The sequence below is a fragment of the Tamandua tetradactyla genome, chromosome 13, assembly GCF_023851605.1.
Source record: "Tamandua tetradactyla isolate mTamTet1 chromosome 13, mTamTet1.pri, whole genome shotgun sequence".
Taxonomy (NCBI): Eukaryota; Metazoa; Chordata; class Mammalia; order Pilosa; family Myrmecophagidae; genus Tamandua; species Tamandua tetradactyla.
In genome coordinates this window covers 17,528,267-17,554,248 of record NC_135339.1, presented here as the reverse complement: position 1 = coordinate 17,554,248, position 25,982 = coordinate 17,528,267, and the positions used below count along the sequence as shown (strand labels likewise).

Below are 25,982 nucleotides of genomic sequence, written 5' to 3'. Positions count from 1 at the left end.
GGACCAGGGCCCCCCTCCCCAGAGGGCAGGAGCACCAGGCTTGGGGAACCTGGAGACAGGGAATTAGTTCCAAATCACAGAGAACAGGGAAGGCAGATCTGCAAGTGGGAGGGGTGGGGACAAGAGGAACATCAAATCAACCTCCAGTTTCTTTCAGCCCCGAGATGCTCTGCATCCTGGACCCCTGCACGCTTGGGCACTGAAGAGAGTTCTGGCTAAACCAAGGTCAGCAGGAGTTCAGTTAAACTGATCGAGACCCCAGGCAGACTCCTTCCTCTCCCTGGACCAATTAAAGAAAAGGTCTGGAAACCAGGGTGCCAGGGCCCTTCCCCACAAGCATCTCCAGAATCCTCCACAGCCCTTGGGGACAGGAGGACCCCCTCCTAATGACACCCATAGACAGGGCTGGGGCTGCTCTGTGAGGCCCTGAAGCCCTGGTGGACACTAGGCAGGCACCCAGATGGGGGCAGGGTGAGCTCCGGGCACAGACCCTGGTGAGGTGGTGGGAGCTCTGAGCCTGGCTGTGAGCGGAGCGAGTTGTTTATGAGACCCCCTGCCCTGCCTTCTGTCCCAGGCCTGCAGATGTCGGCATCAGAGCCCCTCTACCTGGCCTTGTTTCGGAGCCTGTTCCTGCCCTCACCAGGTCCCAGGGCATCAAGCTTGGGGAGAGGAAGCCCTGGAGCACCCCCTCCCTGGGAGTGTCCACTCCTTGCTAGCATCCTCTCCCACCACTTTGGCTCCTCTCAGGTGACCCCAGCCCCTCTCTGTGTTCCAGTCCTTCCAGTGACATAATCTCCTTCTTTTCCATTCAAGGCAGGGGCATTTTCTGCTCTCACAGAAACGCCTAAAAGTGTGACATCTCAGGGGATCTACTGCAGGGCTGCCCATCAGGACGCCTCTTTCCATGGGGAGCCAGGCATCACCTCGCTGCACCCCAGAACCAAAGCCCCTCTCGTGGATCTGCAGAGCACTGAGCCTCCATCAACTCGACCTACCTGGAAGGTGGCCGGGCAAGTGAACAATCAGGGGCACACGGAGGGGCAGAGCGGGGCGAAGCCTGGGCCAAGGCCTCTCAGCCAGCCAGTGGGAGCAGGATTTGCTCCCAGCTCTCTGGAAATTCAAGCAGGACCCTTCTATTGTACCACATCACCCACCTTACAGTACCGAGCTGGGGAGGGGACATGGGGGGGTGCTAACCCGTGACCTGAGGACCCAAATATTTTATTTGGCCAACACAACAGCATTTTGTGCATGTTGTGTTCCAACGCTGTTAGGTGGAGCAGTTACCTTTCAGTTCTCCATGGGCCTGCCGATGCCTATGTCCTCTCCATTGCCTCCTTCCCCAACATCTGTTGTCTGCCTTGCTCCTGAAGGTGTCAGAGCCTGTGGCTTGTGCAACCACAGAGGCTGTTTCTGTGCTGATGCCCTGCTAGGCTCCTGTGCTCTCTGCACTTCCTTCCAACACTGCTCTCTGGGCACCTGGAGTGGTATTCCACCCTGCAGCCCTGCACCCTTCCACCTGCCTGGCTGCCCCTCCTCTCTTCTCCACCATCTTTGCCTGGAAAGGGCTCATCCGTCCCTTCAGCCAGTGTGCATGTACCCCACACATTGCCCCATATGCCAAACACTGCTTAAGGGTAGCTAAGACAGGGGTCCCTTCCCTAAAGGGCCTCCCAGGATCCTTGGGAATGCAAACACACAAACGGATAAACTTAGTGCAGCATTGGAGATAAGTACAGAATAACTTACACCTTGTCCAAATATCACCTTCTCCAGGAAGCCCTCCAAACACCAGACAATCAGGGGCCCCTCTCATGGCCCTCCCCCACCCCTGAAACCCTAAATGGGCTTCTAATCAAGCTCTTATTGCACTGAATTATGGATACTTTTAAACTGGGATTAGGAACAAAGATGTATTTATTTCAATATCTCCAAGACTTAGCACAGGTCTGGGGCCTATGAATATCTGTTGAACAAATGAAGGAAGGACTGGCATTCTCAGCTCATTTCCCTGAGGGTGTTGGTACTTGCACGGGGACTGGTGTGTAGATGTGTTTCTGTGAAGTTCGTCATGCATCAGGCTCTCATCCCCGGCCCTTGTGCGCATCACCCTGAGCCCGGGGCTTGCAGACCGCCAGGGCGTGCCTTCTGACGTGGCCAGCGCAGGCCAGCAGGTGGACAGAGACAGAGGCAGAGAGCTGTGTGCAGCACTGTGCATTCAGGACTGCACTGGACCTGTGGGTTTTCTTCGAAGCCACGGCATTTCACTCTTGCATCTCGGATGCTCATTGGAAACATGCCTGGTGCAATCCACTGGGCCCCGTCATCTGGGAGTCATTCGGATGATACGATAATCTGGCCTTGGGCAGAAAAGAAGAAACAAAGGAAACCCTGTTGGTTGAGCTGGAAGTTTGAGGGTGGCCCCAGGAAGCAGGGGCAGTGGCTGGGAAATGGGTGAGGGCAGAGGGGAGGGAACGGGGCCTTGCTGTCTGCCCCCCGCCCCCCCCACCAGCAGCCACACAGTAGCAAGGACATGAGAGGGACATGGTGGGTGGTCGTGAAACTGATCGAATTGAAAAACAAGAAACACCTGCAGCAGCAGGAAGGTGAAACCAGCTTGGAGGCAGTGGCCGGCAGAGGCTGGGCAAGCCCAGTGCCCACGCGGGCGGCTCGCACGCTGCCAATTCTCTCCCCGCCGCCTTCTCTGCTCTCTGCCTGCTCCCAGGGTCACAGCGAGGAAAGGGCCTGCTCTCCCAGCAGGCAGCAGGTGGACGGGAAGTGGCATTTGGGGGCGCCCTGATCAGGAGCAAGAACACCACCGCTTCCCCAAATTGGTTTTCCGACAGTAAATTATAATTGCTCTAAGTGTTCTAGAACCCAGGGACTGAGATTAATTGCGGCTCTGTATCCTATGGCGCCCTGAACTTTAAGCACAGCGTGGGGTACAGGTTGCTAATAAGGAAGAGGATCTCGGAGGACTTTTCCGATGAGCAAATAAAAAACAAAAAACAACTTCAATTGGCTTCTGCACCTGCCAAGGAGTGGGAGGGGGGACTGTGGGCCTGGAGGGATGTACACAGCAGTTCCCAGGGGGTGGGCACCTACCTGGCTGGGAATGCTCCAGCCACCTGCTGGTTAGCTTTTATGGGACCAACAGGACCAGCAGTCACCAAATCAGATGTCAGGGAGGTAAGGTAATCAGGTGGGGTTCACAGGACAGGAGACACAACAGGGAGTGGTGGGGACTGGGGAGCCCGTGTCCTCAGGGGTAGCCTCAACTCGGGTCCAGCCAGCGGTTGTTAAGCCAGAATGCAGGTCCCATGAAGTTGGGCCTTCGAGAGCAGAATTCCAGGTTTCATATAAAATCTATTTTTACAGGTAGAAGTTTATTGTAATTTTTAACACACTTTCTGAGGCTCGGTGAAATCTATCATGCTTGGATTTGATCCATGATACACCACTTTGAACCTCGGTATCAGAAATAAAACAGTTTTTTTGCTCAGGGGAAGGGTAGGTTGGGATTTCTCCCTTTCCTTGGTGAGCTTCCCTGCCCTTCTGCCACGCAGCAACTTTCCCTCCCTGGGCATTTCTCTCTGCACCCCTTATTGTGGGCACCATCTTTATCTTTTCATCTGCCTCCCAAGTAAACTCTGAGTCCCTTGAAAGGCACGGATTGTGTGCCCCTATTCCTGAAGCATCTAAGAAAAAGTGTTATACAAAATAGGTGCATCATGGACGTTTGTTGAATGAATGAATGAACTGGTGCACTTTTAAACCTCCCTGTCTTTGCTCATTCTCTTCCTTGTGACTTACTGTCCCTAAGTTAAAACCTGACACATCCACCCAGCCCAAGCCCAGGTCCCTTCTATTCCCTTCACTCTGTTTTTTGGTGTCAAAATTGAGAACAGAGCCAAAGAGGGTTAGAAGTACACGAAACTTAGAGTCCATGTCAACCATCGCACAGATGAGGAGACCAAAGCCCAGAAAGAAGGATTTTCACCAAGTCATACAATGTGCGGGCCAGGTCTGGAGTTGTGGCAATGGAGGAAAGAAGCTCCTAACCTCTCTCTGCCTCCCTCCAGCGCTCGCTCCAAAGGCTGACCTCTCCGAGCACTGCCCGGGGGCTGGGGATGAGCCCATCACCCACCCCATCCTGGACAGAGGGTCACAGTGGTACAGGTTCCCCCAAACCCACTTTCCCAGCAGAAAGCCTGAGAGCCCACCACCGCCCCGACATGCACTCAGCTCAAGATGTACTGGGGAAGCCGTCAACTTAATAGAAAATAGAAGCTACTGTTTAGAACGTGAAATTAATTTACTCTGTTAAAATGTGTTCCAGCACCAGCCGTCATGCTGCTCCGTCTCAGTAGCTCTGTGGTCACACTGCCCTCAGCCCAGTGCCTGCACGAGACCAAACCATGACCCGCCCCATCCCAGGGCAGCTGATTGCAGAGACCAAGACAGCAGGCCACTATCTGGATGCCAAAAAGAGATTGGAGGGAGCAGCACATCGGTGCTAGGGGTGGGGTGGCTTCTCTCAGCCCTCCTTCTTCCAGCCAGAAACTCAAAGAAGGAACTGCTAAGCAGGAAACAGGGGCTGGAGGTTGAAAAGCTCAAGAACATGGGCTTTGGAATAAGATAAGCCTGGATTTGACCCCAAGCTCCAGTATTTCCTAATTTGTGACCTCGTGCCTGGCCTTTTACATCTCTCTGCTTTAGTTTCCAAATCTATAAAGTGGGGAGAAGCGAAATGAATAAAAAACACTTTATTAACTCACTTAATCCTCATAACAACCTTTAGATACGTTATATGTACTTGTACAAAGTAACATATCTGGTAAATTCCAACCTGGGATTCAAACATAATTAGGCATAACTCCAAAGTCCATGCTCATTTCTTCTTAATTTTTAAGAAAACATAGACATGATTCAAAATCCAGAAAGTTTCAAATATATACTGCATTTGCAAGCCCTTTTCTCTCAATAACTATTGTTCTGTCCCTTATGTTCACTTCCAGAGTTCTTTAGGCCCATGTAAGCAAATAAGATTATAAATTCTTTTTCCTATCCTTTATAGATATATGAAGGTCAGATATTACATACTTGTTGTTCTGCCCCTCATTTAATAAAAAATTTTAATTGCCTATCTTTAAGTAGTTTTAGACTCACATAGAAGCAGAAATAGTAGAGAATTTCCATGTACCCTTCACTCAGCTTCCCTCAAGGATAACATCTTAAATTACCATAGCGTGATAATCAAAACCAGGAAATTGACAATGGCACAATACAAGTAATTAAACTACAGACCTTATTCAGATTTGCCAAGTTTTACATGCACTAATTTGGAGGCTTTTGGTAAATAGTTCTGTGGAGTTTCAGCACACGTATAGATTTGCAGAGCCACAGCAAAAACTCAGCTGTGCCTTCATCACCCAAAAGGCCCTTCGTGCTGCCCCTTTATATCATACCCTTCCCCAATCCCACCCCTCAGCAAACACTGGTCTGTCCCCATCACTATAATTTTGTCACTTCGAGAGTGTTCTGTATATATCCTTTAGAGATCGACTGTTTTCACTCAGCACAATGTCCTGAGGACCCATTCAAGTTATTACATGTATATTTTCCATCAGTAGGATATACCATGCTTTGTCTATTACTTGTTGATGAACATTTGAGTTGTTTCCAATTTGGTTCTATTAAAAATACAGCTGGGCAGGCCACGGTGGCTCAGACAAGAATGCTTGCCTGCCATGCCAGAGGACCCAGGTTCGATTCCCAGTGCCTGCCATGTAAAAATAAATAAATAAATAAATAAAGGTACTAAGAATATCCATGCATGATATGGATGAAATAAGCTTTCATTTTCTTAAGGCAAACGTCCAGGAGTGAAATGGTTAGGTTGTATGATAACTGTATGATTAACTTTATAAGAAATAACTAAAATGTGCTCCAAAGAGGCTGTTCCAGTTTGCATTCCCACTAGCAATAGATGAGAGTTCCTGTTGACCTGCATCCTTGTCAGCACTTGGTATTGTCAGGTTTTTTGTTAGCCATTCTAGTAGGTATATAGTGGTATCCCATCATAAACCTTGCTTTTTAAACTTAAAACAACTTGGAGCTCTTTCTATATCAGAATAGAAAGCTACTCATTTTTTTTCTACAACTTCATTTTATTTCCTTGTCTGGAAACACCAAAATTTATCTTAAGTCAGTCACTATTTGGTGGACATGTGGAGTAGTTCTAATCTTTGATATTTGAATCCCACCTCTAAACCACCACATTTAACCACCTTTGCAAGTTCAAAGGAACTGTGCATGTGTATTTTATCTTCCTGCAGCAAAGGGTTCTATTAGCAATTCTTTTCATTGCAAGGGAAATAAAGCTAACTTGAACCAGCTTCAAGTAAAAGGAGGAAGTGATTGTATCATAGATTCCAGAGTTGAACAAGCAGACTGCAGGAAGGGTGGGGTCCGGAAACTTAAAACCAGCATCCCAGACTTCACAAGGCCTCTCTCCAGCTCATGTTGTCTCCTCCCCTCTCTGTGCCTGGGCCATGGCATCTCCATGAAGACCAGTTCTCTCCTCTGGGAAGCAAACATGGCCACTCATAGCTCTGAGTTTTACATCTTACAGCTCCCTCTATTGCAGAGGAAATGCCTCTTTTTGCAAATTCCAGGTCAAAAGGTACCAGATATTTGTACACCAATGTTTATAGCAGCATTGTTCACACTAGCCAAAAGATAGACATGACCCACGTGTTCATTAGTGGATGAATGAATAAACAAAGTGTGATATATACATCCAATGGAATATTATTCAGCCATTAAAAGGAATGAAGTTCTGATGCACAAACATGGATGAACCTTGAAAGCATCATGTTGAGTGGAATAAACCAGACACAAAAAGACAAATCTTGCATGATCTCGCTTATGTGAAATATAGAAGAACCAAACTTCATAGAGACAGATGGTGGTTTATAGGTTACCGGGGCAGGGAGGGGCAGGGCGGAAAGAGGGAAGTATAGCTTAATGGGTGAGTACTTTCTGTCTGAGGTGATGAAAAAGGAGGGGTAACAGATGTCAGTGATGCTCACACAATATTGTGAATATAATTACTACTTCTGAATTGTACACTTGAATCTGCTTAAAATGGGAAATTTTGTGCTCTGTATTAGTTACTGCAATAAAAAGCTATATTACAAAACGGTGTCAGAGGAGGGTTCTGGCCCAATTTGGGGGACAGTTCTAGAGCAGTCCTGGCCATATACAGCATATAAAAGAGTTCCTGAGACAGCCGTGGGGGGAGGGACAGATAATGAAGAAGGACAACCCAAAGACTGAAAGATTTCTTTTCCCTTGGGGCACAGATCACATCAGATTCATTTCCATATATTCCCAGCACAAATAGCCATGCTCAGCACACATTAGACACTAAAGGCATACAGCTGGTCCCCAGCAAGACGCATGACCATCAATCAAGCATTCTGGGAAATTGCCTCATTTCTTCTCATGCTGGGGGGTAACTGTCATTTAAAATAACTCTGTTAAATCCCTCTGCAAAGCAGCCTTTCTTCACCTCAATGCTCACCGCAGGATTTGCTTAAAGTGGGGCATGCTCGCAGTCTCAGTTCCTGGGGGAAACCTTTGATTTTCCTGACAACCCACTGAGATAGGCGAGGATGCTAGGAGGGCAAATGGTTAATGGACGTGAAAGCTTTCCCGTGACCTCTAAGTGGGAACGAAATGGAGGGCCTCACCATGACTATTATGATTACCCTTATTTCATCTCTTCTTTGAAGAGCTTTACCCTGTAATTTTGGAAGTGGAAATGGAGACACCTCTCCAACAGTTCAACCTCGTGCGACTCCTCAAGACTCAGTCCTGGGTCTCGGAGCCTCATTCCCCAGGGGCCGGCTGCTCCTGTTAGATGCAACGGAAAGAGGTTTCCACAGCCAGTGGCCTTTGTGGATGGAAATAAAAGGAGGCACGAAGGCAGGGGCTTCCCGAGGAGAGATCGCCACCCTCAACCCAAACATCTCCCAGAACAGCCCTTTCTACCCTAAACCTAGTGATTCGATTTAATCGTCTTCCTGGAGCTCCTAACTCTGTCAAGCCCTGGACTGGATGCTGGTTCCCAGGAAGCTCACAGTTGGGGGGAGATGATGCACCCCACTAATTATGACCCTAGGCAGTGAAAGGGAGCTGGAGAGATGCCCCAGACAGAAGACTGGGCAGGTGCTACGGAAAGGACCCAATCTGACCTTGACAGAGAGTTGTTGAGCATTTGAAGGACACAGCCACACAGCTGATGCCGGCCGGGAACTGCCAATCTTCCCCAGTGGCCCTTCAGTTACAAGGGTCCTTGTAGTTTTGCCCCAAAATTCATCTTCTTTTCCTCTACAGGTACTCTCCCTTTCTGCAGACTCCCTCTCCTTATTTCCCAGTACCCTTTCCCTCCCTTCAAAGCCCATCTTCATTCCTGCCAATCTCCCATGCTTGGTCTTCTGCAGAGAATCACACCGCCTTCCCCTTCCCTCACTAGTTCTGCTGGGCCACAGAAAAAGTGCATTGAGCTCTTCAGAGCCTTTGTCATAAATCAGTCTCTCTGGTGGCTCAATCATTTTTATTGCTATTCTGTGAACATCCTGTCATTCCCCTCCACGTTTCAGATATTGGCAAGCTTGGGGCTCACAGCTTTTTTCCCGGATACGTCTCATTAGAGGCCCACTGGTTGCTTTCTCCTTTTGAGCAGTGAGTCTCCCCCAGACAATTAGCTTGACCCCATCATGACGCTTGGCAGACACCCCAAAACAGCAGTTAGAGTTGAATCCACATTATTAACTGGGAGTCTCCTAGGACCTCATCACTCCCATCCTAGAGGACATTGCCTCTGTCCTCACTCCCATTGGGCAGTAAGTCTCCAGAAGCCCCAATAACCATGGCTGAGGTTGGGACATGGTGCCTACGGCCAGCCTCAGCCCTTCACCTCAGAAGGAAGCTAAGCAGCTCTCACGTTAGAGCAAACCCTGCACTGGGGTCAAGAGGCTTTGCAGTGTTTGTGGTGCATAAAAATGTTGGTGAGTTGGCAGTAACAATCAGAAGGAAATGAATTCTTACCTGAGGGGGTAGTCATGTGTCAAAGTAGTGAAGAAGCTCAGAGCGTCCGAAGTCCATGAAGTTCATGGAAAATATACAGGTCACTAGGACCTTGAGGATGTACAGACAAAATAAGGACGGGAATCACAGCTGACCGTTTATACTCTCGCCATCTTGACAGCGAGGTGAGCTGAGACTCCCCTGGAGTTGGCCAAATGGCACAGGGAGTCCAAAAGAGGCTGGTCCTCCCCATTTCATAATGAGAAAATGACATGCAAATGCAACCAAAGTCCGCGTGAATGCAGTCCAACATAGTTCCATCTTAGAAAAATGTCCAGGGAGGAGTTTGGGAAAGGTTTGCACTACTGACCAAGAAGAGGTCAGAAGGGGAAGCACTTGAGGGCTCTCTTAAGCCAAAATTGAATCTTTGTCCTGGAGTGGCCATGGTTTCTCCCACTGGGGTTGAAATCACTCTAGAAAAGTCATGTGGCCATGCCTCCACACCATCCTATCCACGCTCTTGAGCAATATTGCCGCCTGGAAAAACTTTGGTCCAGGGGACTCATATCAGTTAACTCAGGAGCACAGCAGTTGTTGCAGCCTGATGCTCAGATGCTCTAATTATCCCTTTATTGCCCAGGAGGATTGGGCCTTCCTGGAGGGGGTAGTAGGAGCAGAACAGGAAGTAAATAAGTGCATTTCACTTTTTCATTCAAATCATAGATGTTGAGAATCTCTGATGTGCCAGGCACTGTTCTAGGCACAAACAACCACGAATAAAACCCACAAAAACCCATCTTGAGTCGTTAGATCTTAGTTCCCAGAATATTCCCTAAAAATCAGATGACCCTGTGGGTAAAACTGTGTTTCCTTTCTGTCATGACCCTTCAGTTACCCTGAAAGGTTGGGGACTGTTCCTGTGCAGTGTGTATCTTCTATTTCTATTTGTCCAGCATCCATCCTCCTTCTTCTAGCCTCGGGATCCAGAATTTCCTTGGAGAACACACCTGAGAGTCTGGGTGGAGCTGATCCCACCTTTTCAGATCTTTGGAGGGACATGCAGTCCTGTCTTGGAATGAGATTTAGCTCCAGGAGTTTTTCTGGAGTTGCTGGAAAAGAAGAGCCTCCTCTGCACTGGAGCTGTAGGGCTGGTAGAGTGTTGCCGAGAATTCAAACTTTTGTCCTCTTGTTCTGGTCACTGCAGGAGCCAATAAGGAGCCTCAGATGGAAAAACCCCAGCTTCCTGCCTGACTGCCTGCCTCTAACCTGACCTGAAATGCAGCACATTTCAGTTACCAGGGCCACTGCTTTCCCTCTGCTGCTATAGCCAATTTGGCTTGTGTTTCTGTCACTTGTAACCAATTGAGCAATTGAGTCCTGACTGATTCAACCTCATAGCGGGGAATGCTGAGTCCCAAAACGAATGATCAAAAGAGCTTGTGAAATGGCTCTGGCTCTGTCTCCACACAACCTGCAAATAATCTCATATTTCCATATATATGTGTATATACATATGGAGCAAGTTTATTTTAGGGATCATTATTGACTAGATGATTTCTGAAGCCATGAAAGTGGCTAAGGAGAGGTACCAAACTTCTTGGTTCTCTTGGCATCCTTAGAGTCTCGGTAATTTCTTTGTGGCACTCACAGGGCCAAAATACAAAAATGCCTAACAGTTTTGTTTATTTAATCATTAGATCCAACTTAATATATAACATTGTCCTAACAACTTAGTCGTTTTTTTATAAAAATACATATAAATTCAAAGAAAGAATTGTTTTTATTTTATTCTTAAGCAACCACACAATTACTTCTTAATGGAGTGTGTGTACATACTGGGCACTGCACAAATTCCCAAACCTTGGAATCAAATTGAATACCACCATCTCACTTTTTCTCCCACATCAGTTAATTAATTTTTAACAAAAGTGCAAAAACAATTCAATGGAGAATAGCCTTTTCAAAAAATGTTAACAGAGAAACCCTATATTCATAGGCAAAAAAGAGAGAAATAAATGAAGGAAGGAAGGAAGAGAGAAAGAGAAAGAGAGAAAGGGAGAGACAGAGAAAGAAAGATGACCTAAAGCTCACATCTTATATGAAAATTAACTCATAATTGATCATGAACTTAAATGTAAAACATAAAAGTATAAAACTTTTAGAAGGAAAACATAGGAAAAAATTTTTGGTATCTAAGACTAAGCAATACATTATTAGACTTGGCATCATAAGCATGATTCAAAGAAGAAAAATTTGATAAATCAGACCTCATTTAAATTTAAAAACTTTTGATCTGTGAAAGACCCTGTTAAGAGAATGAAAAGACAAATTACAGACTGGGAGATACATCTGAAAATCATATACCTGACAAAGAACTGGTTCTAGAATACATGAAGAATTCTCAAAGCTCAACATTAAAAAAACAATCAATTAGAAAATGGGTAAAAAAGAAGATCAGAAATTTCAGTGAAGAGGTTATACAGATGGTAAATAAATGCATGAAAAGATGTTCAGCATCATTAGCCATTAAAGAAATGCAAATTAAGATCACAAGATATCAGTGCACACCTATTAGAATGGCTAAAATAAACAAATAGAGATAACACCAAATGCTGGCAATAATGTAGAAAAGCTGAATCACTCATACATTGCTAATGGCAACATGAAATGGTATTATCACCCTTATGCCAAAATAGTTCGGCAGTTTTTAAAAAACTAAAAATGGATTTAATATATGACCCTGCCATTGCATTCTAGGGCATTTATCCCCCCAAAATTAAAACTTATTTTTGTGCAGAAAATGGTACAGAAATGTTCAGGTTAACTTTATGCCCTGAAAACAACTCAAATGCCCTTCAATGAATGAATGGCTAAGCGAATGATGATACAACCGTCCCATAGAATACTATTCAGTAATAAGAAGAAACACATTATCAGCACATTGATAAACTTGAATGAACTTTGGGGAATATTATGCTGGGTGAAAAAAGTCAATCTTGAGAGAATATGCACTGTATACTTTCAATTATATATCATTTATGAAATGACATCATTATAAACAATGAAAACAGATTAATGGTTACCAGGAGGAAAGCGGTTAAGAAGGAGTCTTGTGGTGATGGCGCAGTTGTGTATATGATTGTGGTGGTAGTTACAAGGAGCTACACCTGTGATAAAATCACATAGCATTGCACACACATGGTGCACACACATACATGAGTGCACACACACACACGAGTGCACACACATACACACATGAGTGCATGCCTAAATGGTGGGATCAGAATAAGCTGTGTGAATTGTACCAAAGTCACTTTCCTGACTTTGAATATTGAACCATTGTTATGCAAGGTAATAACACTGGGGAAGAGTGAGTGAAGGGTACATGAAATGTCCTTGTACATTTCTTTACAACTTCTTGTTATTCTATAATAATTTCAAGATGAAAATATAAAAAAAAAAGAGGAAAGGGGGGAAAAGGACAGGTGAGATGAATAGAAAACAATAACAAGATGGTTGATTCAAACCCAACCATATCAATAATCACATTTTCTGTAAATGGTCTAAATTCCCCCAAATAAAAGGCAGAGATTGTCAGACTGACGCAAAAGGCAAGTTCCAGCTATATACTACCTACAAAAATATCAATAAACTTGCAAATAGGCTAAAAATAAAATAAAAAAGATATATCACACAAACTTTAATCCTAAGAAAGTTCAGTGACTATATCAATATCAGACAAAATAGTTTTCAGAGGAAAAATTGTTACTAGAGAAAAAGAAGGTCATTTCATAATGGCAATGGAGTTAGCCCATCAAGAGGAAATAAAAATTCTCAACACTTATGCACATGGTAACAGAGCTTCAAAATATATGAAACATAGACTGGTTGAACTCACAAAGAGGAACAGATATATCCACACTTATAATCAGATGTTTTTAATTTCTTTCAATAATTAATAGAACAAGTAGCCATAAAATCAGCAAGGATAGACAGATGAGTAAGAAAATAAGGACAAAAAGTAAATAAATAATAGGGGACAGATAAAGGGTTAAAAAAATAGAGTAGATTGCAATACTCCACTCAATGAGTGGGAGCAGTAAGGGGTATGGGATATATGTTTTTTTTATTTCTTTTTCTGGAGTGATGCAAATGTTCTAAAACTGATCATGGTGATGAATAAAAAAAATCTGTCCTATTAACTGTACAAATATAAAAATTTCTTTCATGAACTACAGTATATGTATAACACTATTATAAGAACTTAAAAATAGAGGGACATATGGGGGGAATGTACCTATTGCAAACTATAAACTACAGTTAACAGTAATATTTTAATACTCTTTCATCAACAGTAACAAATGTACTACATCAATACTATGAGTCAATAATATGGGAGGATAGGAGTATAGGAGGACTATGGTTTTCTTTTTCTTTTTCTTTCTTTTCTGGAATATGAAAATATTCTAGATTTTATCATGGGGCTGTATGTACAACTATGTGAGGATACTGTGAACCAGTGATTGTATACTGCAGATGATTTCTATGCTGTGTGACTACATCTCAATACAACTGCAGTTTTTAAAAAACCCATCACATCTGTAAAATGAAAAAACAATCAGCAAGGACACAGAAGACATTGAAAACAGCATCCACCAATTTGATCTAATTGACATTATTGAACACTCCACCATCAAGAGGAGAACACCCATTCTTTACACGGGCACACAGAACATTTACCAAGGTAGGCCATATCCCGGGCCATGAAATACATCTCAAGGGATGTAAAAGGATTGAAAGTGTGTTTTCTGATAACGGTGAAATTGAAGAAGAAATTTATAATGGAAAAATCTGAAAATCCCTAAATATTTGAAAATTAAATAAGATACTTTTAAATGACCTATTGTTCAAAGAATAATTCAAAAGGAAAATTGGGGGATATTTTTTAATTAAATGAAAATGAAAACAATATTCTGAAATTTGGGGCATGCAACCAAAGGAGCTCTTACAAAGATGTTTGTAGCAATACATGCCTGTACCAAGAATAAAAAAAAAGGTCTTAGGTCAATGATCTCAACTTCCACCCTAAGAAACCAGAAGAGGAACAAATGAAACCCAAAGCAAGCAGAAGGGTAACAATAAATGTCAGAGTAGAAATCAATAAAATAGAAAAGAGAAAGGGAAAAGTCAATGAAAGCAAAGGCTGGATCCTTGAGAATGTCAATACAGTTTTAAAACCTCTATCTAGATTGATTAGGGAAAAAAAGAGAGAACATTGCTAATGTCAAGACTGAGAGATATGATTTCACCACAGAGTCTACAGATGTTAAAAAGGTGGGAAATGAGGAAATGCTATAACAGCTTTATGCCAATAATCTTGACAATTTAGATACATTGGACAAAGTCATATTAAAATAAGAATTATCAAAACTCATTTAAAAAGAAATCAACCCCCTGATACTGTGTCAAACATTAGGGACACCCAAATCAATAAGCCAAGCCTTGCTCTTGAGGCTTATTCTTATGAAGCAAACGTATGTACTGGAGAAGCTTACCTATCTATAGCCATGCCCAAGAGTTACTTCCGGAGGACCTCTTTTGTTGCTCAGATGTGGCTTCTCTCTCTCTAAGCCTAACTCTGCAAGTGAAATCATTGCCCTCGCCCCTGTGTGAGACATGACATCCAGGGGTGAAACTCTTCCCTGGAGGTGTGGGAGATGACTCCCAGGGAAGAGTCTGGCCCTGGTACCATGGGATTAAAAATGCAATTCTAAGCAAAAGGGGGGAAAGAAGTAGAACTAATAAGAGGTCAGTGACTGAGAAAATTCAAATAGAGTTGTGAGGCTACTCTGGAGGTCACTCTGTGCATGCTTCAGTTAAATATTGCTACCTATCAAAACTTGCCAAACCCCACCAAAACCATTCCAGCCAATCCTAAAGAACACCTAGGGCATTATATAAGATACTACAAAAGTTTCATGCACTGGGGTAACTTTCCAGAAACCTACAACCTCCAGAATGGTCCCTGGACCAGATAAGTCCTGAAATGCAGAGGGACCAGCCTCTCCAGAGCATCAACTAGTTCCATCCCCCTATCTCATATTATCATCAGCTACTTCCAACATGAAAAAGTTACAATGGACATAGCCCAGATACCCCTAGGGAGTGGGGGAAGGCTCAAAGGTGATGGTGGAGTTGTACAGAGAAGGAAGGGTTTCACAAATGAGTATGATGGCTGAATCATTATGTTGATATTTCCTTTAGTCTCCAGTATCTTAGAGCAGCTAGAAGTAAAAACCTAAAATAGTAGAATTGTAACCCATACCAAACTCTGAGGTCTGTTCTACAACTAATTGTTGCAATGTGCTTTGAAATTTATTGCTTTTTAGAATATATGTTATTTTTCACAAAAAAGAAAAAAAATTTCTTCTAGCCTTCAGTGTTTTGGAGCAGCTAGAAGGAAAACTCTGAAACAGTGGAATGGCAACCCATAACAAACTCTGAAATCTGTTCTGCATCTACTTATTGAAGTGTTTTTTGAAAATCATTCCTTTTTTGCACTTTGTATATATCTCATATTTAACAGTTAAAGCGTTTCTCAAAAAAAAAGAAATCAAAAACCTTAATAGCCCTGTATTTATTTTATAAAGTGTATTTTAATTTAAAAAGTCTTCTCCCAGCAACACACACAAACCAAAAACTCCAACTTCCGTTGTGAATGCAACCATACTTTTAAGGAAAAAATGCTCCACACAAACTTCCAGAAAGCTGAAAAAAAGGAAGGATTCTTCCCAAATCATTCTATGACACCAGTAGTGCCTGGATACCCAAACCAAAAGTAGACATTACTGCAAAAGAAAACTATGTATCACTATCCCTTATGAACATAATGCAAAAATTTATCACAACAATTTTAGCAACTTGAATCCAACAACATGTAAAAAGGATAACATATCATGACTAGTGGAATTCATCTCCAGAATGTGTAGTTGGTTAAATATTCAAAAACCGATCATCAAAAATTAGCAACCCAATAAAGAAAAACCATATTATCATCTCAATAGATGCAGAAAAGGAAATTGACTAAATCCAACATCCATACTTGATAAAAATTCTAGGTAAACCAGGAATGGAAGAGGGTCGCCTCAAACTGATAAAGGGCATCAACTAAATCTTAGCTCCAGCACCCTACTTAATGGGAAAAGACTAGATTCTTTTCCCTTAAATCAGGAACAAGCCAAGGATGCCTGCTCGCACCACTTATTTTCAACACTGTCCCGGAGGTTTATTAAGTGCAATAGGTAAGAACGAGAAATAAAAGGCATGCAGACTGGAAAGGAAGAAGTAAAACTGTCTTTACTTGCAGACGACATAATGGTTGATGTGGAAAATCAATTGGAATACATAAAAAAGCTACCAGAACTAATAAGTAAGTTTTGCCAAGTTACAGGATCCAAGATCAATATATAAAAATCAAAAGAATTGGGCGGGCCGCGGTGGCTCAGCGGGCAAAGTGCTTGCCTGCTATGCCGGAGGACCTCGGTTCGATTCCCGGCCCCAGCCCATGTAACAAAAACGGAGAAACAGAATACAATAAAACAAGAAAATGTTTAAAGATGTTTCCCTTTCTTCCTTCTATCCTTCCTTCCTTCTCTCTGTCTTTCCTTTAAAAAAAAAAAAAAAAAAAAAAATCAAAAGAATTAATATTTATGAACAATAAAATAGGAAATTGAAATGTTAAATTATTATTTACAGTAACATCTCAAATATGAAACACTTAGGGATAAATCTGGCAAGAATTGTGAGAGACTGTGTGGCATTGCTGAAAGTAATTAAAGAAGGCAAATAAATGGAGACATACCTTATTCACAGGGCAGAAGACTCAATACTGTTAAGATGTCAGTTTTCTTCAAGTTGTAAAATCCATATGGAAATTCAAAGGACCTAGAGTAAACCAAAGTACTTTAAAAAGGTGAACAAAAATTTCAGGATTTACACTACTTGATTGCAAGACTTAATTATAAAGCTATACTAATCAAGACAATTTGGTTTGGGCATCAAAATAGACAAATAGATCAATGCAACAGAACGAAGAGGTCACAGATAGGTCCACACACATGCAGACAATTGTTTTTTACCAAGATTCAAAGATTTCATTTTTAGGGGAAAGGATAGTGTTTTCACTAAATGACGCTATGACCAATATGTATATGCAAAAAAATAATGAACTTTAACCTATATCTCACACCAATCTAAAAATATCTCAAATATAAACACTAAAACTATAAACCTTTCAGAGAAAACATGGGAGAAAATCTTGGTGTTGATGCAAAGATTTCTTAAATATAATACCAAAAGCACAATTCCTCAAAGAAAAAATTGGTAAATTGGGCTTCATCAAAATTAAGAATTTCTGCTGTTCCGAAAGATACTGTGAAGAGAATGTAAAGATGAGACACAGACTGGGAAGAAGTAATTGCAATCACACATCTGATAAAAGACTTGTATCCAGGATATTCAAAGACGTAATAATCAATAAGAAAACAATGCCCCCCTAAAAAAGGTCAAATGAGTTGAATAGACATTTTAATCAAGAAAATAAATGAGGGGCTATTAAACACATGAAAATATGCTCAACATCATTATTCATTACAGAAACTCAAAACTACCTGAAGACACCACTGCACATCTCTTAGGATGTCTAAAATTAAAAAGACTAGTCATATCAAGTATTGGAGAGGATTTAGGGACACTGGAAATCAGCAACATTGCTGGTGGGAATACAAAATGGTGCATCTACTTTGAAAAACAGTTTGGCAGTTTCTTTAGCAGTTAAATATACACCTAGCATATGACCCATCCATTCCACGCTTGGGTTTTACCCAAGGGAAAAGAAAACTTATGTCCACATAAAGACTTGTACACAAATGTTCACTGCAGCATTTCCTCAAATAGTACAGATTTGGAAACAATCCAAATTGCATCAGCAGGCTAATGTATAGATGTAGAAGCAAAACGAGGTGCATCCATACAATGGAATAGCACTTAGCAAGAAAACAGAATCAACCTCTGAAACACACAACAAAATGGATGAGTCTCAAAATAATTATGCTGATTGAAAGAAGCTAGACCCTCCAAAAAAAGTACTTGCATATGTGTATGTACGTGTGTAATATATACTCTACGATTCTATTTATATAAGACTCTAGAAAATGCAAACTAATCTATAGCGACAGCAAGCAGACAAATGGTTGCCTGAGGACAGGGAAGAGTGGCAGGGAGGAATTACAAAGGAATACAAGGAAACTTTGGAGGAGATGGCCTACATGTTCATTATCTTGAGGGTAGAAATGGTTCCACAGCATCCCCATATGTTAAAACTTATACAATTGCCACTTTAAATATATGCAGAGTTTATTATATGTCAATTATATGTCAATATGTCTGTTAGAAAAGAGAGAACAATATGGAAAGAGAATCGTAGAGCCAAGGAAACAAAATAAGATTCAAAACAATGACATTATAGAACTAATAAGTAAATCAGAAAAATTAAGAATATAACCAATGCATATGAAAAATCAATTACCAATGCCAAATAAAGACTTGAGATGTGCAGTCAAGTTGCTCAGCTCTAGAGACTTCCCATAGACTTAGTCCCTCGTGTGAATTGGGTGCCCTGGAGTGATGCCACCCATAGCCCTTGTGACCCTCTGCAACACCTCTGCTTAAAATTAGCACTGTGCAGGAAGAGGAGAAACACATGAAGGTCAAAAAATATTGCAAGATTTTAGTAGATTTGGGAGACAAAGCTGACCTTACATTAGAATAATTGACATCCTCAAAGGAGAAAGCATGATAAATGAAATAGAAATATAATAAATGATAGAAATAAAAATTCTTGAAAGGAATGATTAGTGGATATGCTGATTAATTAGCACACTATTCCCAAGGGATTCGAGTGGGGAGGCAAGGAGATGATACAGAAAATCAACATCAAGACATAACCTAGTAATGTCGTTGAACTTTAAGGAATTCTTCAAGAGTCAATATAGAAAAGTAGGTCATGAGCAAGCTGTAATAAATCAGGTTGGCCTCAGGGTTTGGGGTAATAACACACAATTTCAGAAGATAGTGGAGCAATATTTTTAAAGTTCTGATGGAAAGGAAATGCAAACCAAAATTATTATTTACAGCCAAGATGTCATTAAAGAATAAAGGCCACTGGAATACATTCCCAAATATGCAGGAATTCAAGGAGTGTAGTACTCATGATCCCTTGTTGAAAAGCTATTTAATGATGAAATCCAGCTGTGGTAGTGGCTGTTTCTTACCTCACAATGCCCATTTTTCCATCCTTTGATAGTAAGACCCCTGACATTTCCAGGGGCACACATTACCACGAGGTATCAGACTATTTTGCTCACCTCTCTTGCAGCTAGTTTTGGAAATGGCGCAAAGTTGTAGCTAATGGCATGTAAGCAGAGGAGGGGTGTGTGACTTCCAAAGAGTCTGATTAAAGAGAAGGAAGGCGTCCCTCTTCAGTCATCATCCATGCTATGTGCGGAGTTGTGGCAGCCATCTCAAACTAGGAAGACAAAGGCTATCCTGTACTCTAAGGACGGTAGACTAGTGAGATGAACTTGGCTACCTGATAAATTTGTGAACCTGTCCAACTTTCCCAGGATTGCTACTGTCAGACTTGTTTTATAAATAAAATAAATGAGCTTTTATTTGGGTTGGGCCACCATATTTGTTGTTATTGTTGTTGTTACATGCAGTGGAAGCAAATTCTAATTGATACATGAACCAACCAACAGATAGACCAAAAGAAAGGACATCAGTATGGAGAGGCTGTGGTGAAAGTACTGGTTTTATGTAGAGAATCATTTAAGTTTCACCTTTAGCCTTAAACACTGAGATGACTATATCTACAGAATAAAAACTTGCAAAATTTGAAAATATAAAATAATAACATAACTGGCAATATCATGTAGTGGAAAAGAGGGAGGTGAGGGCAGCATAAGATGTTGGTTTCATCTCTCTGAGCAGGAAGTGAATCAATACTGTGCAAATTTAAAATATGTCATTTTAAAACCAACTCCAGCCTCCTAATGTTTCCTATTTTCCCTTAGAGGGGTCTGTTAGGAAATAATATCTCTGGTGCCGAAGAATTAATTAAACAAAGCAATTCCTTCTATTTCACTTTACTTTCTTCTTTCTTAAACCGAAGTAAAAGTATATTTAATATTTTTATTAAAAGTCGTGCACGTGCTGCTCTGAGAAGTATAGATTCTAGTGAAAATTGCATCGTCATAAGAGCCATGTGCTTTTGTTTTTGTTTCCTTTTTTAAAGTTGTGATAATGCTGGTTCTGTGCTCCCTGGAATATTACTGCTTTGTGAAAGTCCAGCCTAAACCCCTGGTGCCTAGTATGTTTATAAACCTAGGTCACTCATTACTTGAAATTTTTGCATTAGTTAGGTCAGAAGTTTGATAGCTTGGGTAGAGGGGAGGGAAAATCTGCTGCTAGAAATGTCTGGACTAAGTGCCATACTCGTCTGGGTAAGATTTGAGAAACATAACCTCTGTATATTAAAAAAAAAAAAATCAGTTAAACCTCACATAGTAGACAACCATTAAATTATGAAAAAAAAGTCATTTAGGAAGAAAGACCTTTTGTACAGATTGAAAGAAAATTTTCATAGAGAGAGATTTAGATAATCTAAATTTTTGTTTTACGAGTGGCACAAACTTGCCAGTGGTAACTTATTTTGCCGGTTCAAGATAACTGTAGCTTTCTCTTTTAGGACTTGTGATAAATGCTAAAAGACATTTTTGAACTGTGCATTTGATGAGATTGTTAGCTTTTTCTGCTTATTTCTTTTGAGAACCTTTGAATAAAAAAACATCTGAAATTTCAGGGTGCACGGGCAGTTCGGTGGTAGAATGCTCGCCTTCCATGCAGGATACCTGGGTTCAATTCCTGGACCATACACCCCAAAATAAAATAAGTAAATAAATAAATAAAAAACATCTGAAATTTTTTTTTAAATGTAGCACATGTAATAAGATCCTTTATATTCCCTATATCTAAGACCTCTCTCTGGATAGCTGCATGGATTGATTTCTGGGGGTTATATTTTATGGAGATTATCTTTTTATTTGTATTTTCCTTAATAGCTTGAATTTTTATAGTGAGCATATATTACTTTTTATTTTTTTAACATAAATGGAATTATTTTGTACATCTTATTATAGCCATTTAATAGTCATCAAGAACATCCCTCTAAGTCACTAATGAGTATTGTATAACATGGGCACAATGTATTTTATTGTAACATTTCCTTACGCACTGACATTTAGATTTTTTAAAACATCTCACCTGTCTTTTGGAGGGGAGGGTGTGGGGCGTGGTGTATGGGTTGGGACTCAAACCTGGTCACCCATCTTTTTGCATCATGATATTTTCACAGCTGAGGTTTCCAAAAATGAAGTCTCTGATTAAAATAATATTCACATTTTAAACCTTAATAGTTAAAAGATTGTGCCCTAATTACACCCCCACCCACTAAGGATAAAATTGCCCATTTCTCTCTCTAGAAATGGCTATTACCAACGATTTTCAATTTTACCAATTTGATTTAAAACCAGTATCTCGTTGTTACTCTAATTTTCATTTCCTTGATTCTTTGCTCGAGCGAGCTTTTTTTCTATGTTATTGGCTATTTATACCTTCTCCTTGCCCACGTATCTATAGGGCCATTCTCTTTTCTCTTATCAACTTGTAAAATGCTCCTTTTAGATAAGTGTTACTAAATTTTTTGTAATGTATGCTACAAATCTTTTCTTCTAATATCTACCATTTGATTTTCAACTGCATTTGGAGTATCTATTTCCATACAAATGTCTAATTTTTACTTGACATTTATCACTTTTGTCACAAAAGTGAGGCCATTTTAAAAAAAGGAAACAAAAAGTAGTGCTCCAATGACTCCCAGAGATGAGTCCAGCCCTGGCACTGTGGGATCAATAATTCCATCCTGACCAAAAGGGGGAAAAGAAGTGTAACTAATAAAGTATCGGTGGCTGAGAGAGTCCGAATAGAGTTGAAAGGCTACTCTGAAGGTCACTCTTATGGAGGCTTCAGTTAGACATTGCTCCCTATCATAACTTGCCAAACCCAAACCAAAACCATTCTTGCAAATCCTAAAGAATACCTGGGTCCTTATATAATATTCTACAAATGTTCCATGCACTAAGGTAACTTCCCAAAAATCTGCAACCTCCAGATGGGTCCCTGGACCAGATAAGTCCTGAAACACAGAGGGCCCAGCCTCTCCAGAACATCAGCTAGTTCCATCTCCCTACCCCATATTATTGACAGCCCTTCCAATGTGAAAAAGTTAGAATGGCCATAGCCCAAATACCCCTGAAGAATGGGATAGAAAGATCAAAGATGATGTTGGAGTTATACAGAGAAGGTAGGGTTTAAACAAACAAATATGATTGCTGAATCACTAGACTGATATTCCTTTTAGTCTCCAGTACCTTAGAGCACCTAGAAGTAAAAACCTAAAATTGGAGAATTGTAACCCATACCAAACTCTGAAATCTGTTCTACAACTAATTGTTATGCTGTGCTTCGAAATTTATTGTTTTTGGTATATATGTTATTTTTCATAAAAAAAAGTCTACTTGTGATGATAAAATATTTATTCCTTCTAGCTTCCTATATTCTGGGGCAGCTAGAAGGAAAAATCTGAGAGGATTGTACGGTAGCCCATGACAAACTCTGGGATCTGTCCTGTAACCACTTGTAGAAGAGTGCTTTGAAAACTATTGCTTTTTCCTTTCCTTGCTTTGTATTTATGTTATACTATACAATATAAAAAGTTAAAAAAAAATTTTTTAAGGCAGTGCTCCAGCCCCACTAACTCACCCCTTATCTCCACCCTTGCCCTTGAAGTCCAGGCTCCCAGGTGGACTTAGAAAGCCCTCCGTGCTGGGACCCTGCACAAGGTCCCACGAGGGCTGCCTCTGCCCTGGAGACTGCACCATCCACAAGGACAGACTGCTCACTGCTATTTCCTCCTACATCTCAAGCTGCTTCAGCCTCTGAGCCTTGCCTCGAATGTTCCCCACTCTTGGACAAAGTTCGCTTTCCCCTAAGACTGTCTCTTTCTCTAGGAAGGTTCACCTGAACACCCCATCCTGCTCACCGAGCTAGAGGCCCCTCTTCTGGGATCCCATTCTGCCCTAAGCCTGTACCCAGCCAATAGGAATCCATCCAGATGTCCTCCTGGGGACCACTGGCCAGCTGCCATTTGGACTGCTCAGTGCCCATGCCTATCATGCTGCTACTTATTTTTAGTATCACCCCTAACCTGAGCACATCTCTATTGCCCTTATTAGAATACCCTTCAATTATCCCTTTGTAATTATGGCCAACTAGACCACCAGCTCCCTGAAGGCAGAATTATCTCTTTTTTTTCTTTTGTGGCTCCAACTTTTGCATAGTAGGAAATGGAAGGAAGGAAGGAAAGATGGAAGGAAGGAAGTTAGATCCCCAGAGGTTTGCAAACCCAAGAGTGCCAAGATAGTTCTGACTGAAGACAGAGACTGGGGCAAGATGACCTAAAAATTAGTGACATGTGCACCTGATATCATAAAAGGCCTTGCTTTCCCTGCTCAGCACCTCCACGTCCAAGTAATCCTATCACATAAGCACGCACACACACCACACACACACTCATACACACACACACACACACAGGTCACTACTTCTCTTGTTTCTAGTCACAAGTATGTTATTAAATATTCCTATTTTTCAAATCATTCTCATATCAATCAAGTCCTTGGAGAACCTGAAGACCACCAGGAGAAGGTAACATTTCCATTTTACAGAAGTGATGACTAAGCCTGGAAGACACAAAGTACCTGAGATCTGGCATAATAAATCTGGCTGGAAACAATGTCGCATATCTTCTTATCCAACATGGTGCCTTCAGATCAGTAAGTTACTGTATCTCAAGGGATCATGGTAATAACGTACCCATTTTCTGGCTTGATACTTCAAGTACCTTGGGAAATGAGGTGCCAACCATCAGATACTCTCTAATCGTCGGCAGCAAATAGTTCTCTCTATGAACTTTTAGCAGTTTGCCAAATGCCTCCTAAGCTGGCCACCTTAATATAAATTGCCCTAAAATATTATTTTATGAATATACAGTATCCAATAACAAATAGTATCTTTTTGTGAAATTAATTTCAATTTAGCCTTAACTAACACTAAATTGCTATGGAATTACATATTACATACGCATTACTACAAAAAGGAGTTCATCGTGATGAATGTTATTACAGCGAACACCAAAGGAATTAATAATGATTTGCAGTTATTATAAAGTGGTACTGGTGTAGGAAAAAAGGTTAAGTCTAATTAAATTCTGGCAACCACTTTAGGGCTCTGCTGCAATGAGGATGCTGGGGTTTATGTTAATTAATTCCATATGAAGGGTGGCTGAAGTGTTTTAATATTGTTCAGAGCCACGTTTTTACTACCAGTGTGTTTTGGTATTTTTTTTTTCCACATTGACCTGCTGCTGTAGGGGAGGTGCTAAGTTCTTGGTGATCACCATTCATCGTGAGGCTGCATTGTTTCATATTCTGATATCAGAGTTGTGGTGCCTGGTGATGAGACCAACATCCCCCAGTTCCCTCCATTGGTCCCTGCTAGAAAATGGATAACTTTTCTTTGGAAATGAAGCTTGGATTTCCTGGGTTGCTTTTTGGGTTAGACATGGTTCCACAACTGACCTATCACAGAAGTGGAAATGGAAGTCTGGGCATTCCAGAGGTCCCCATTTTGCCAAAGAGAGGACTCGGGAAGCCCAATGCCTGATATTCCACTATTGACTGGAAGTCCACATGGCTGAGCTCAGAATTTGGGGAAATCTGGAGATCCAGATTTTGTCATAGTTCTGTAGCTCATTTCCTTTGTAACTTGGGACAAGTCATTTAAATTCTGAGTCTAAATTTCCGCAGACTTCATAATATTGTTTTCAGGATTAAATCAGAAAATGGATAAGAAGGAGAGATGGGAAGCTGTAAAAGCTAAGCAAATTAGTGCAACTACTCATAGCCCCTCATAAGTAGTTGCAGTCATTTTGTTAACACACTTATATTTATACCCAACTATGCTAGCTCCTTAAAGATGGGACCAGACCTTAAATTTAAGTGTGCTCCTGGTTCATGTCATACTGAAATATTTAATCTAATATTTGAGACAGTGATGTTTGGTAGAAAGCTAAGTTTTAATTAAAGCAGATCTTTAATCACTCAACTTTTTATGTTAATCAAAGCACATAAGTTGGTATCTCTGGTTGTCTCATCTCTGTAAGTCAGGAGCGTGGTTAAGCCTCTGTTTGGCACAGAATAAAGGCTCAACAAATTGTGGTTGGAAGAATGAATGTATGTATGTATGGATGGATGGATAGATGGATGAATGGATGAGTGAGTGGGCAGATGGATGAATGGAAGGAAGAATTGATGCATGAAAGAAAGGATGGGTGGATGGGTGGATGGGTGGGTGGATGGGTGGATGGGTGGATGAGTGGGTGGATGGACAGATGGATGGACAAATGGATGGGCAGACAGAAGGATGGATGGGGACCTAGCCTGATTCCACCTTTCTGACCTACTCACAGACCTAGCATTTGTGGTAACCCCATCAAGATGGAATCTGAATTCCAACACTCTCTTTGGCAGCCATTCTGTAAGTCTTGTGGGCCCTAGTAGTAGCAGAGGAGACTTTGACATATCTGCCTCCAAGTTTCCCACGCTGAGCATTATTCTTTGCACCTGAGTGTCTCCCCAGCACTGAGCTCC

At 41.4% G+C, this 25,982-nt stretch overlaps 1 long non-coding RNA gene across 1 annotated transcript; it reads right to left on the bottom strand.

Moving 5' to 3' along the window:
* Positions 1 to 1,921: 1,921 nt before the first annotated feature.
* Positions 1,922 to 19,367, bottom strand: LOC143653039 (uncharacterized). The gene is made up of 3 exons (XR_013161045.1): positions 19,288 to 19,367; positions 16,958 to 17,040; positions 1,922 to 2,360 (listed from the first exon to the last, which is right to left on the bottom strand). It is a non-coding gene; the product is annotated as an uncharacterized LOC143653039 (long non-coding RNA).
* Between the last annotated feature and the right edge of the window lie 6,615 nt (positions 19,368 to 25,982).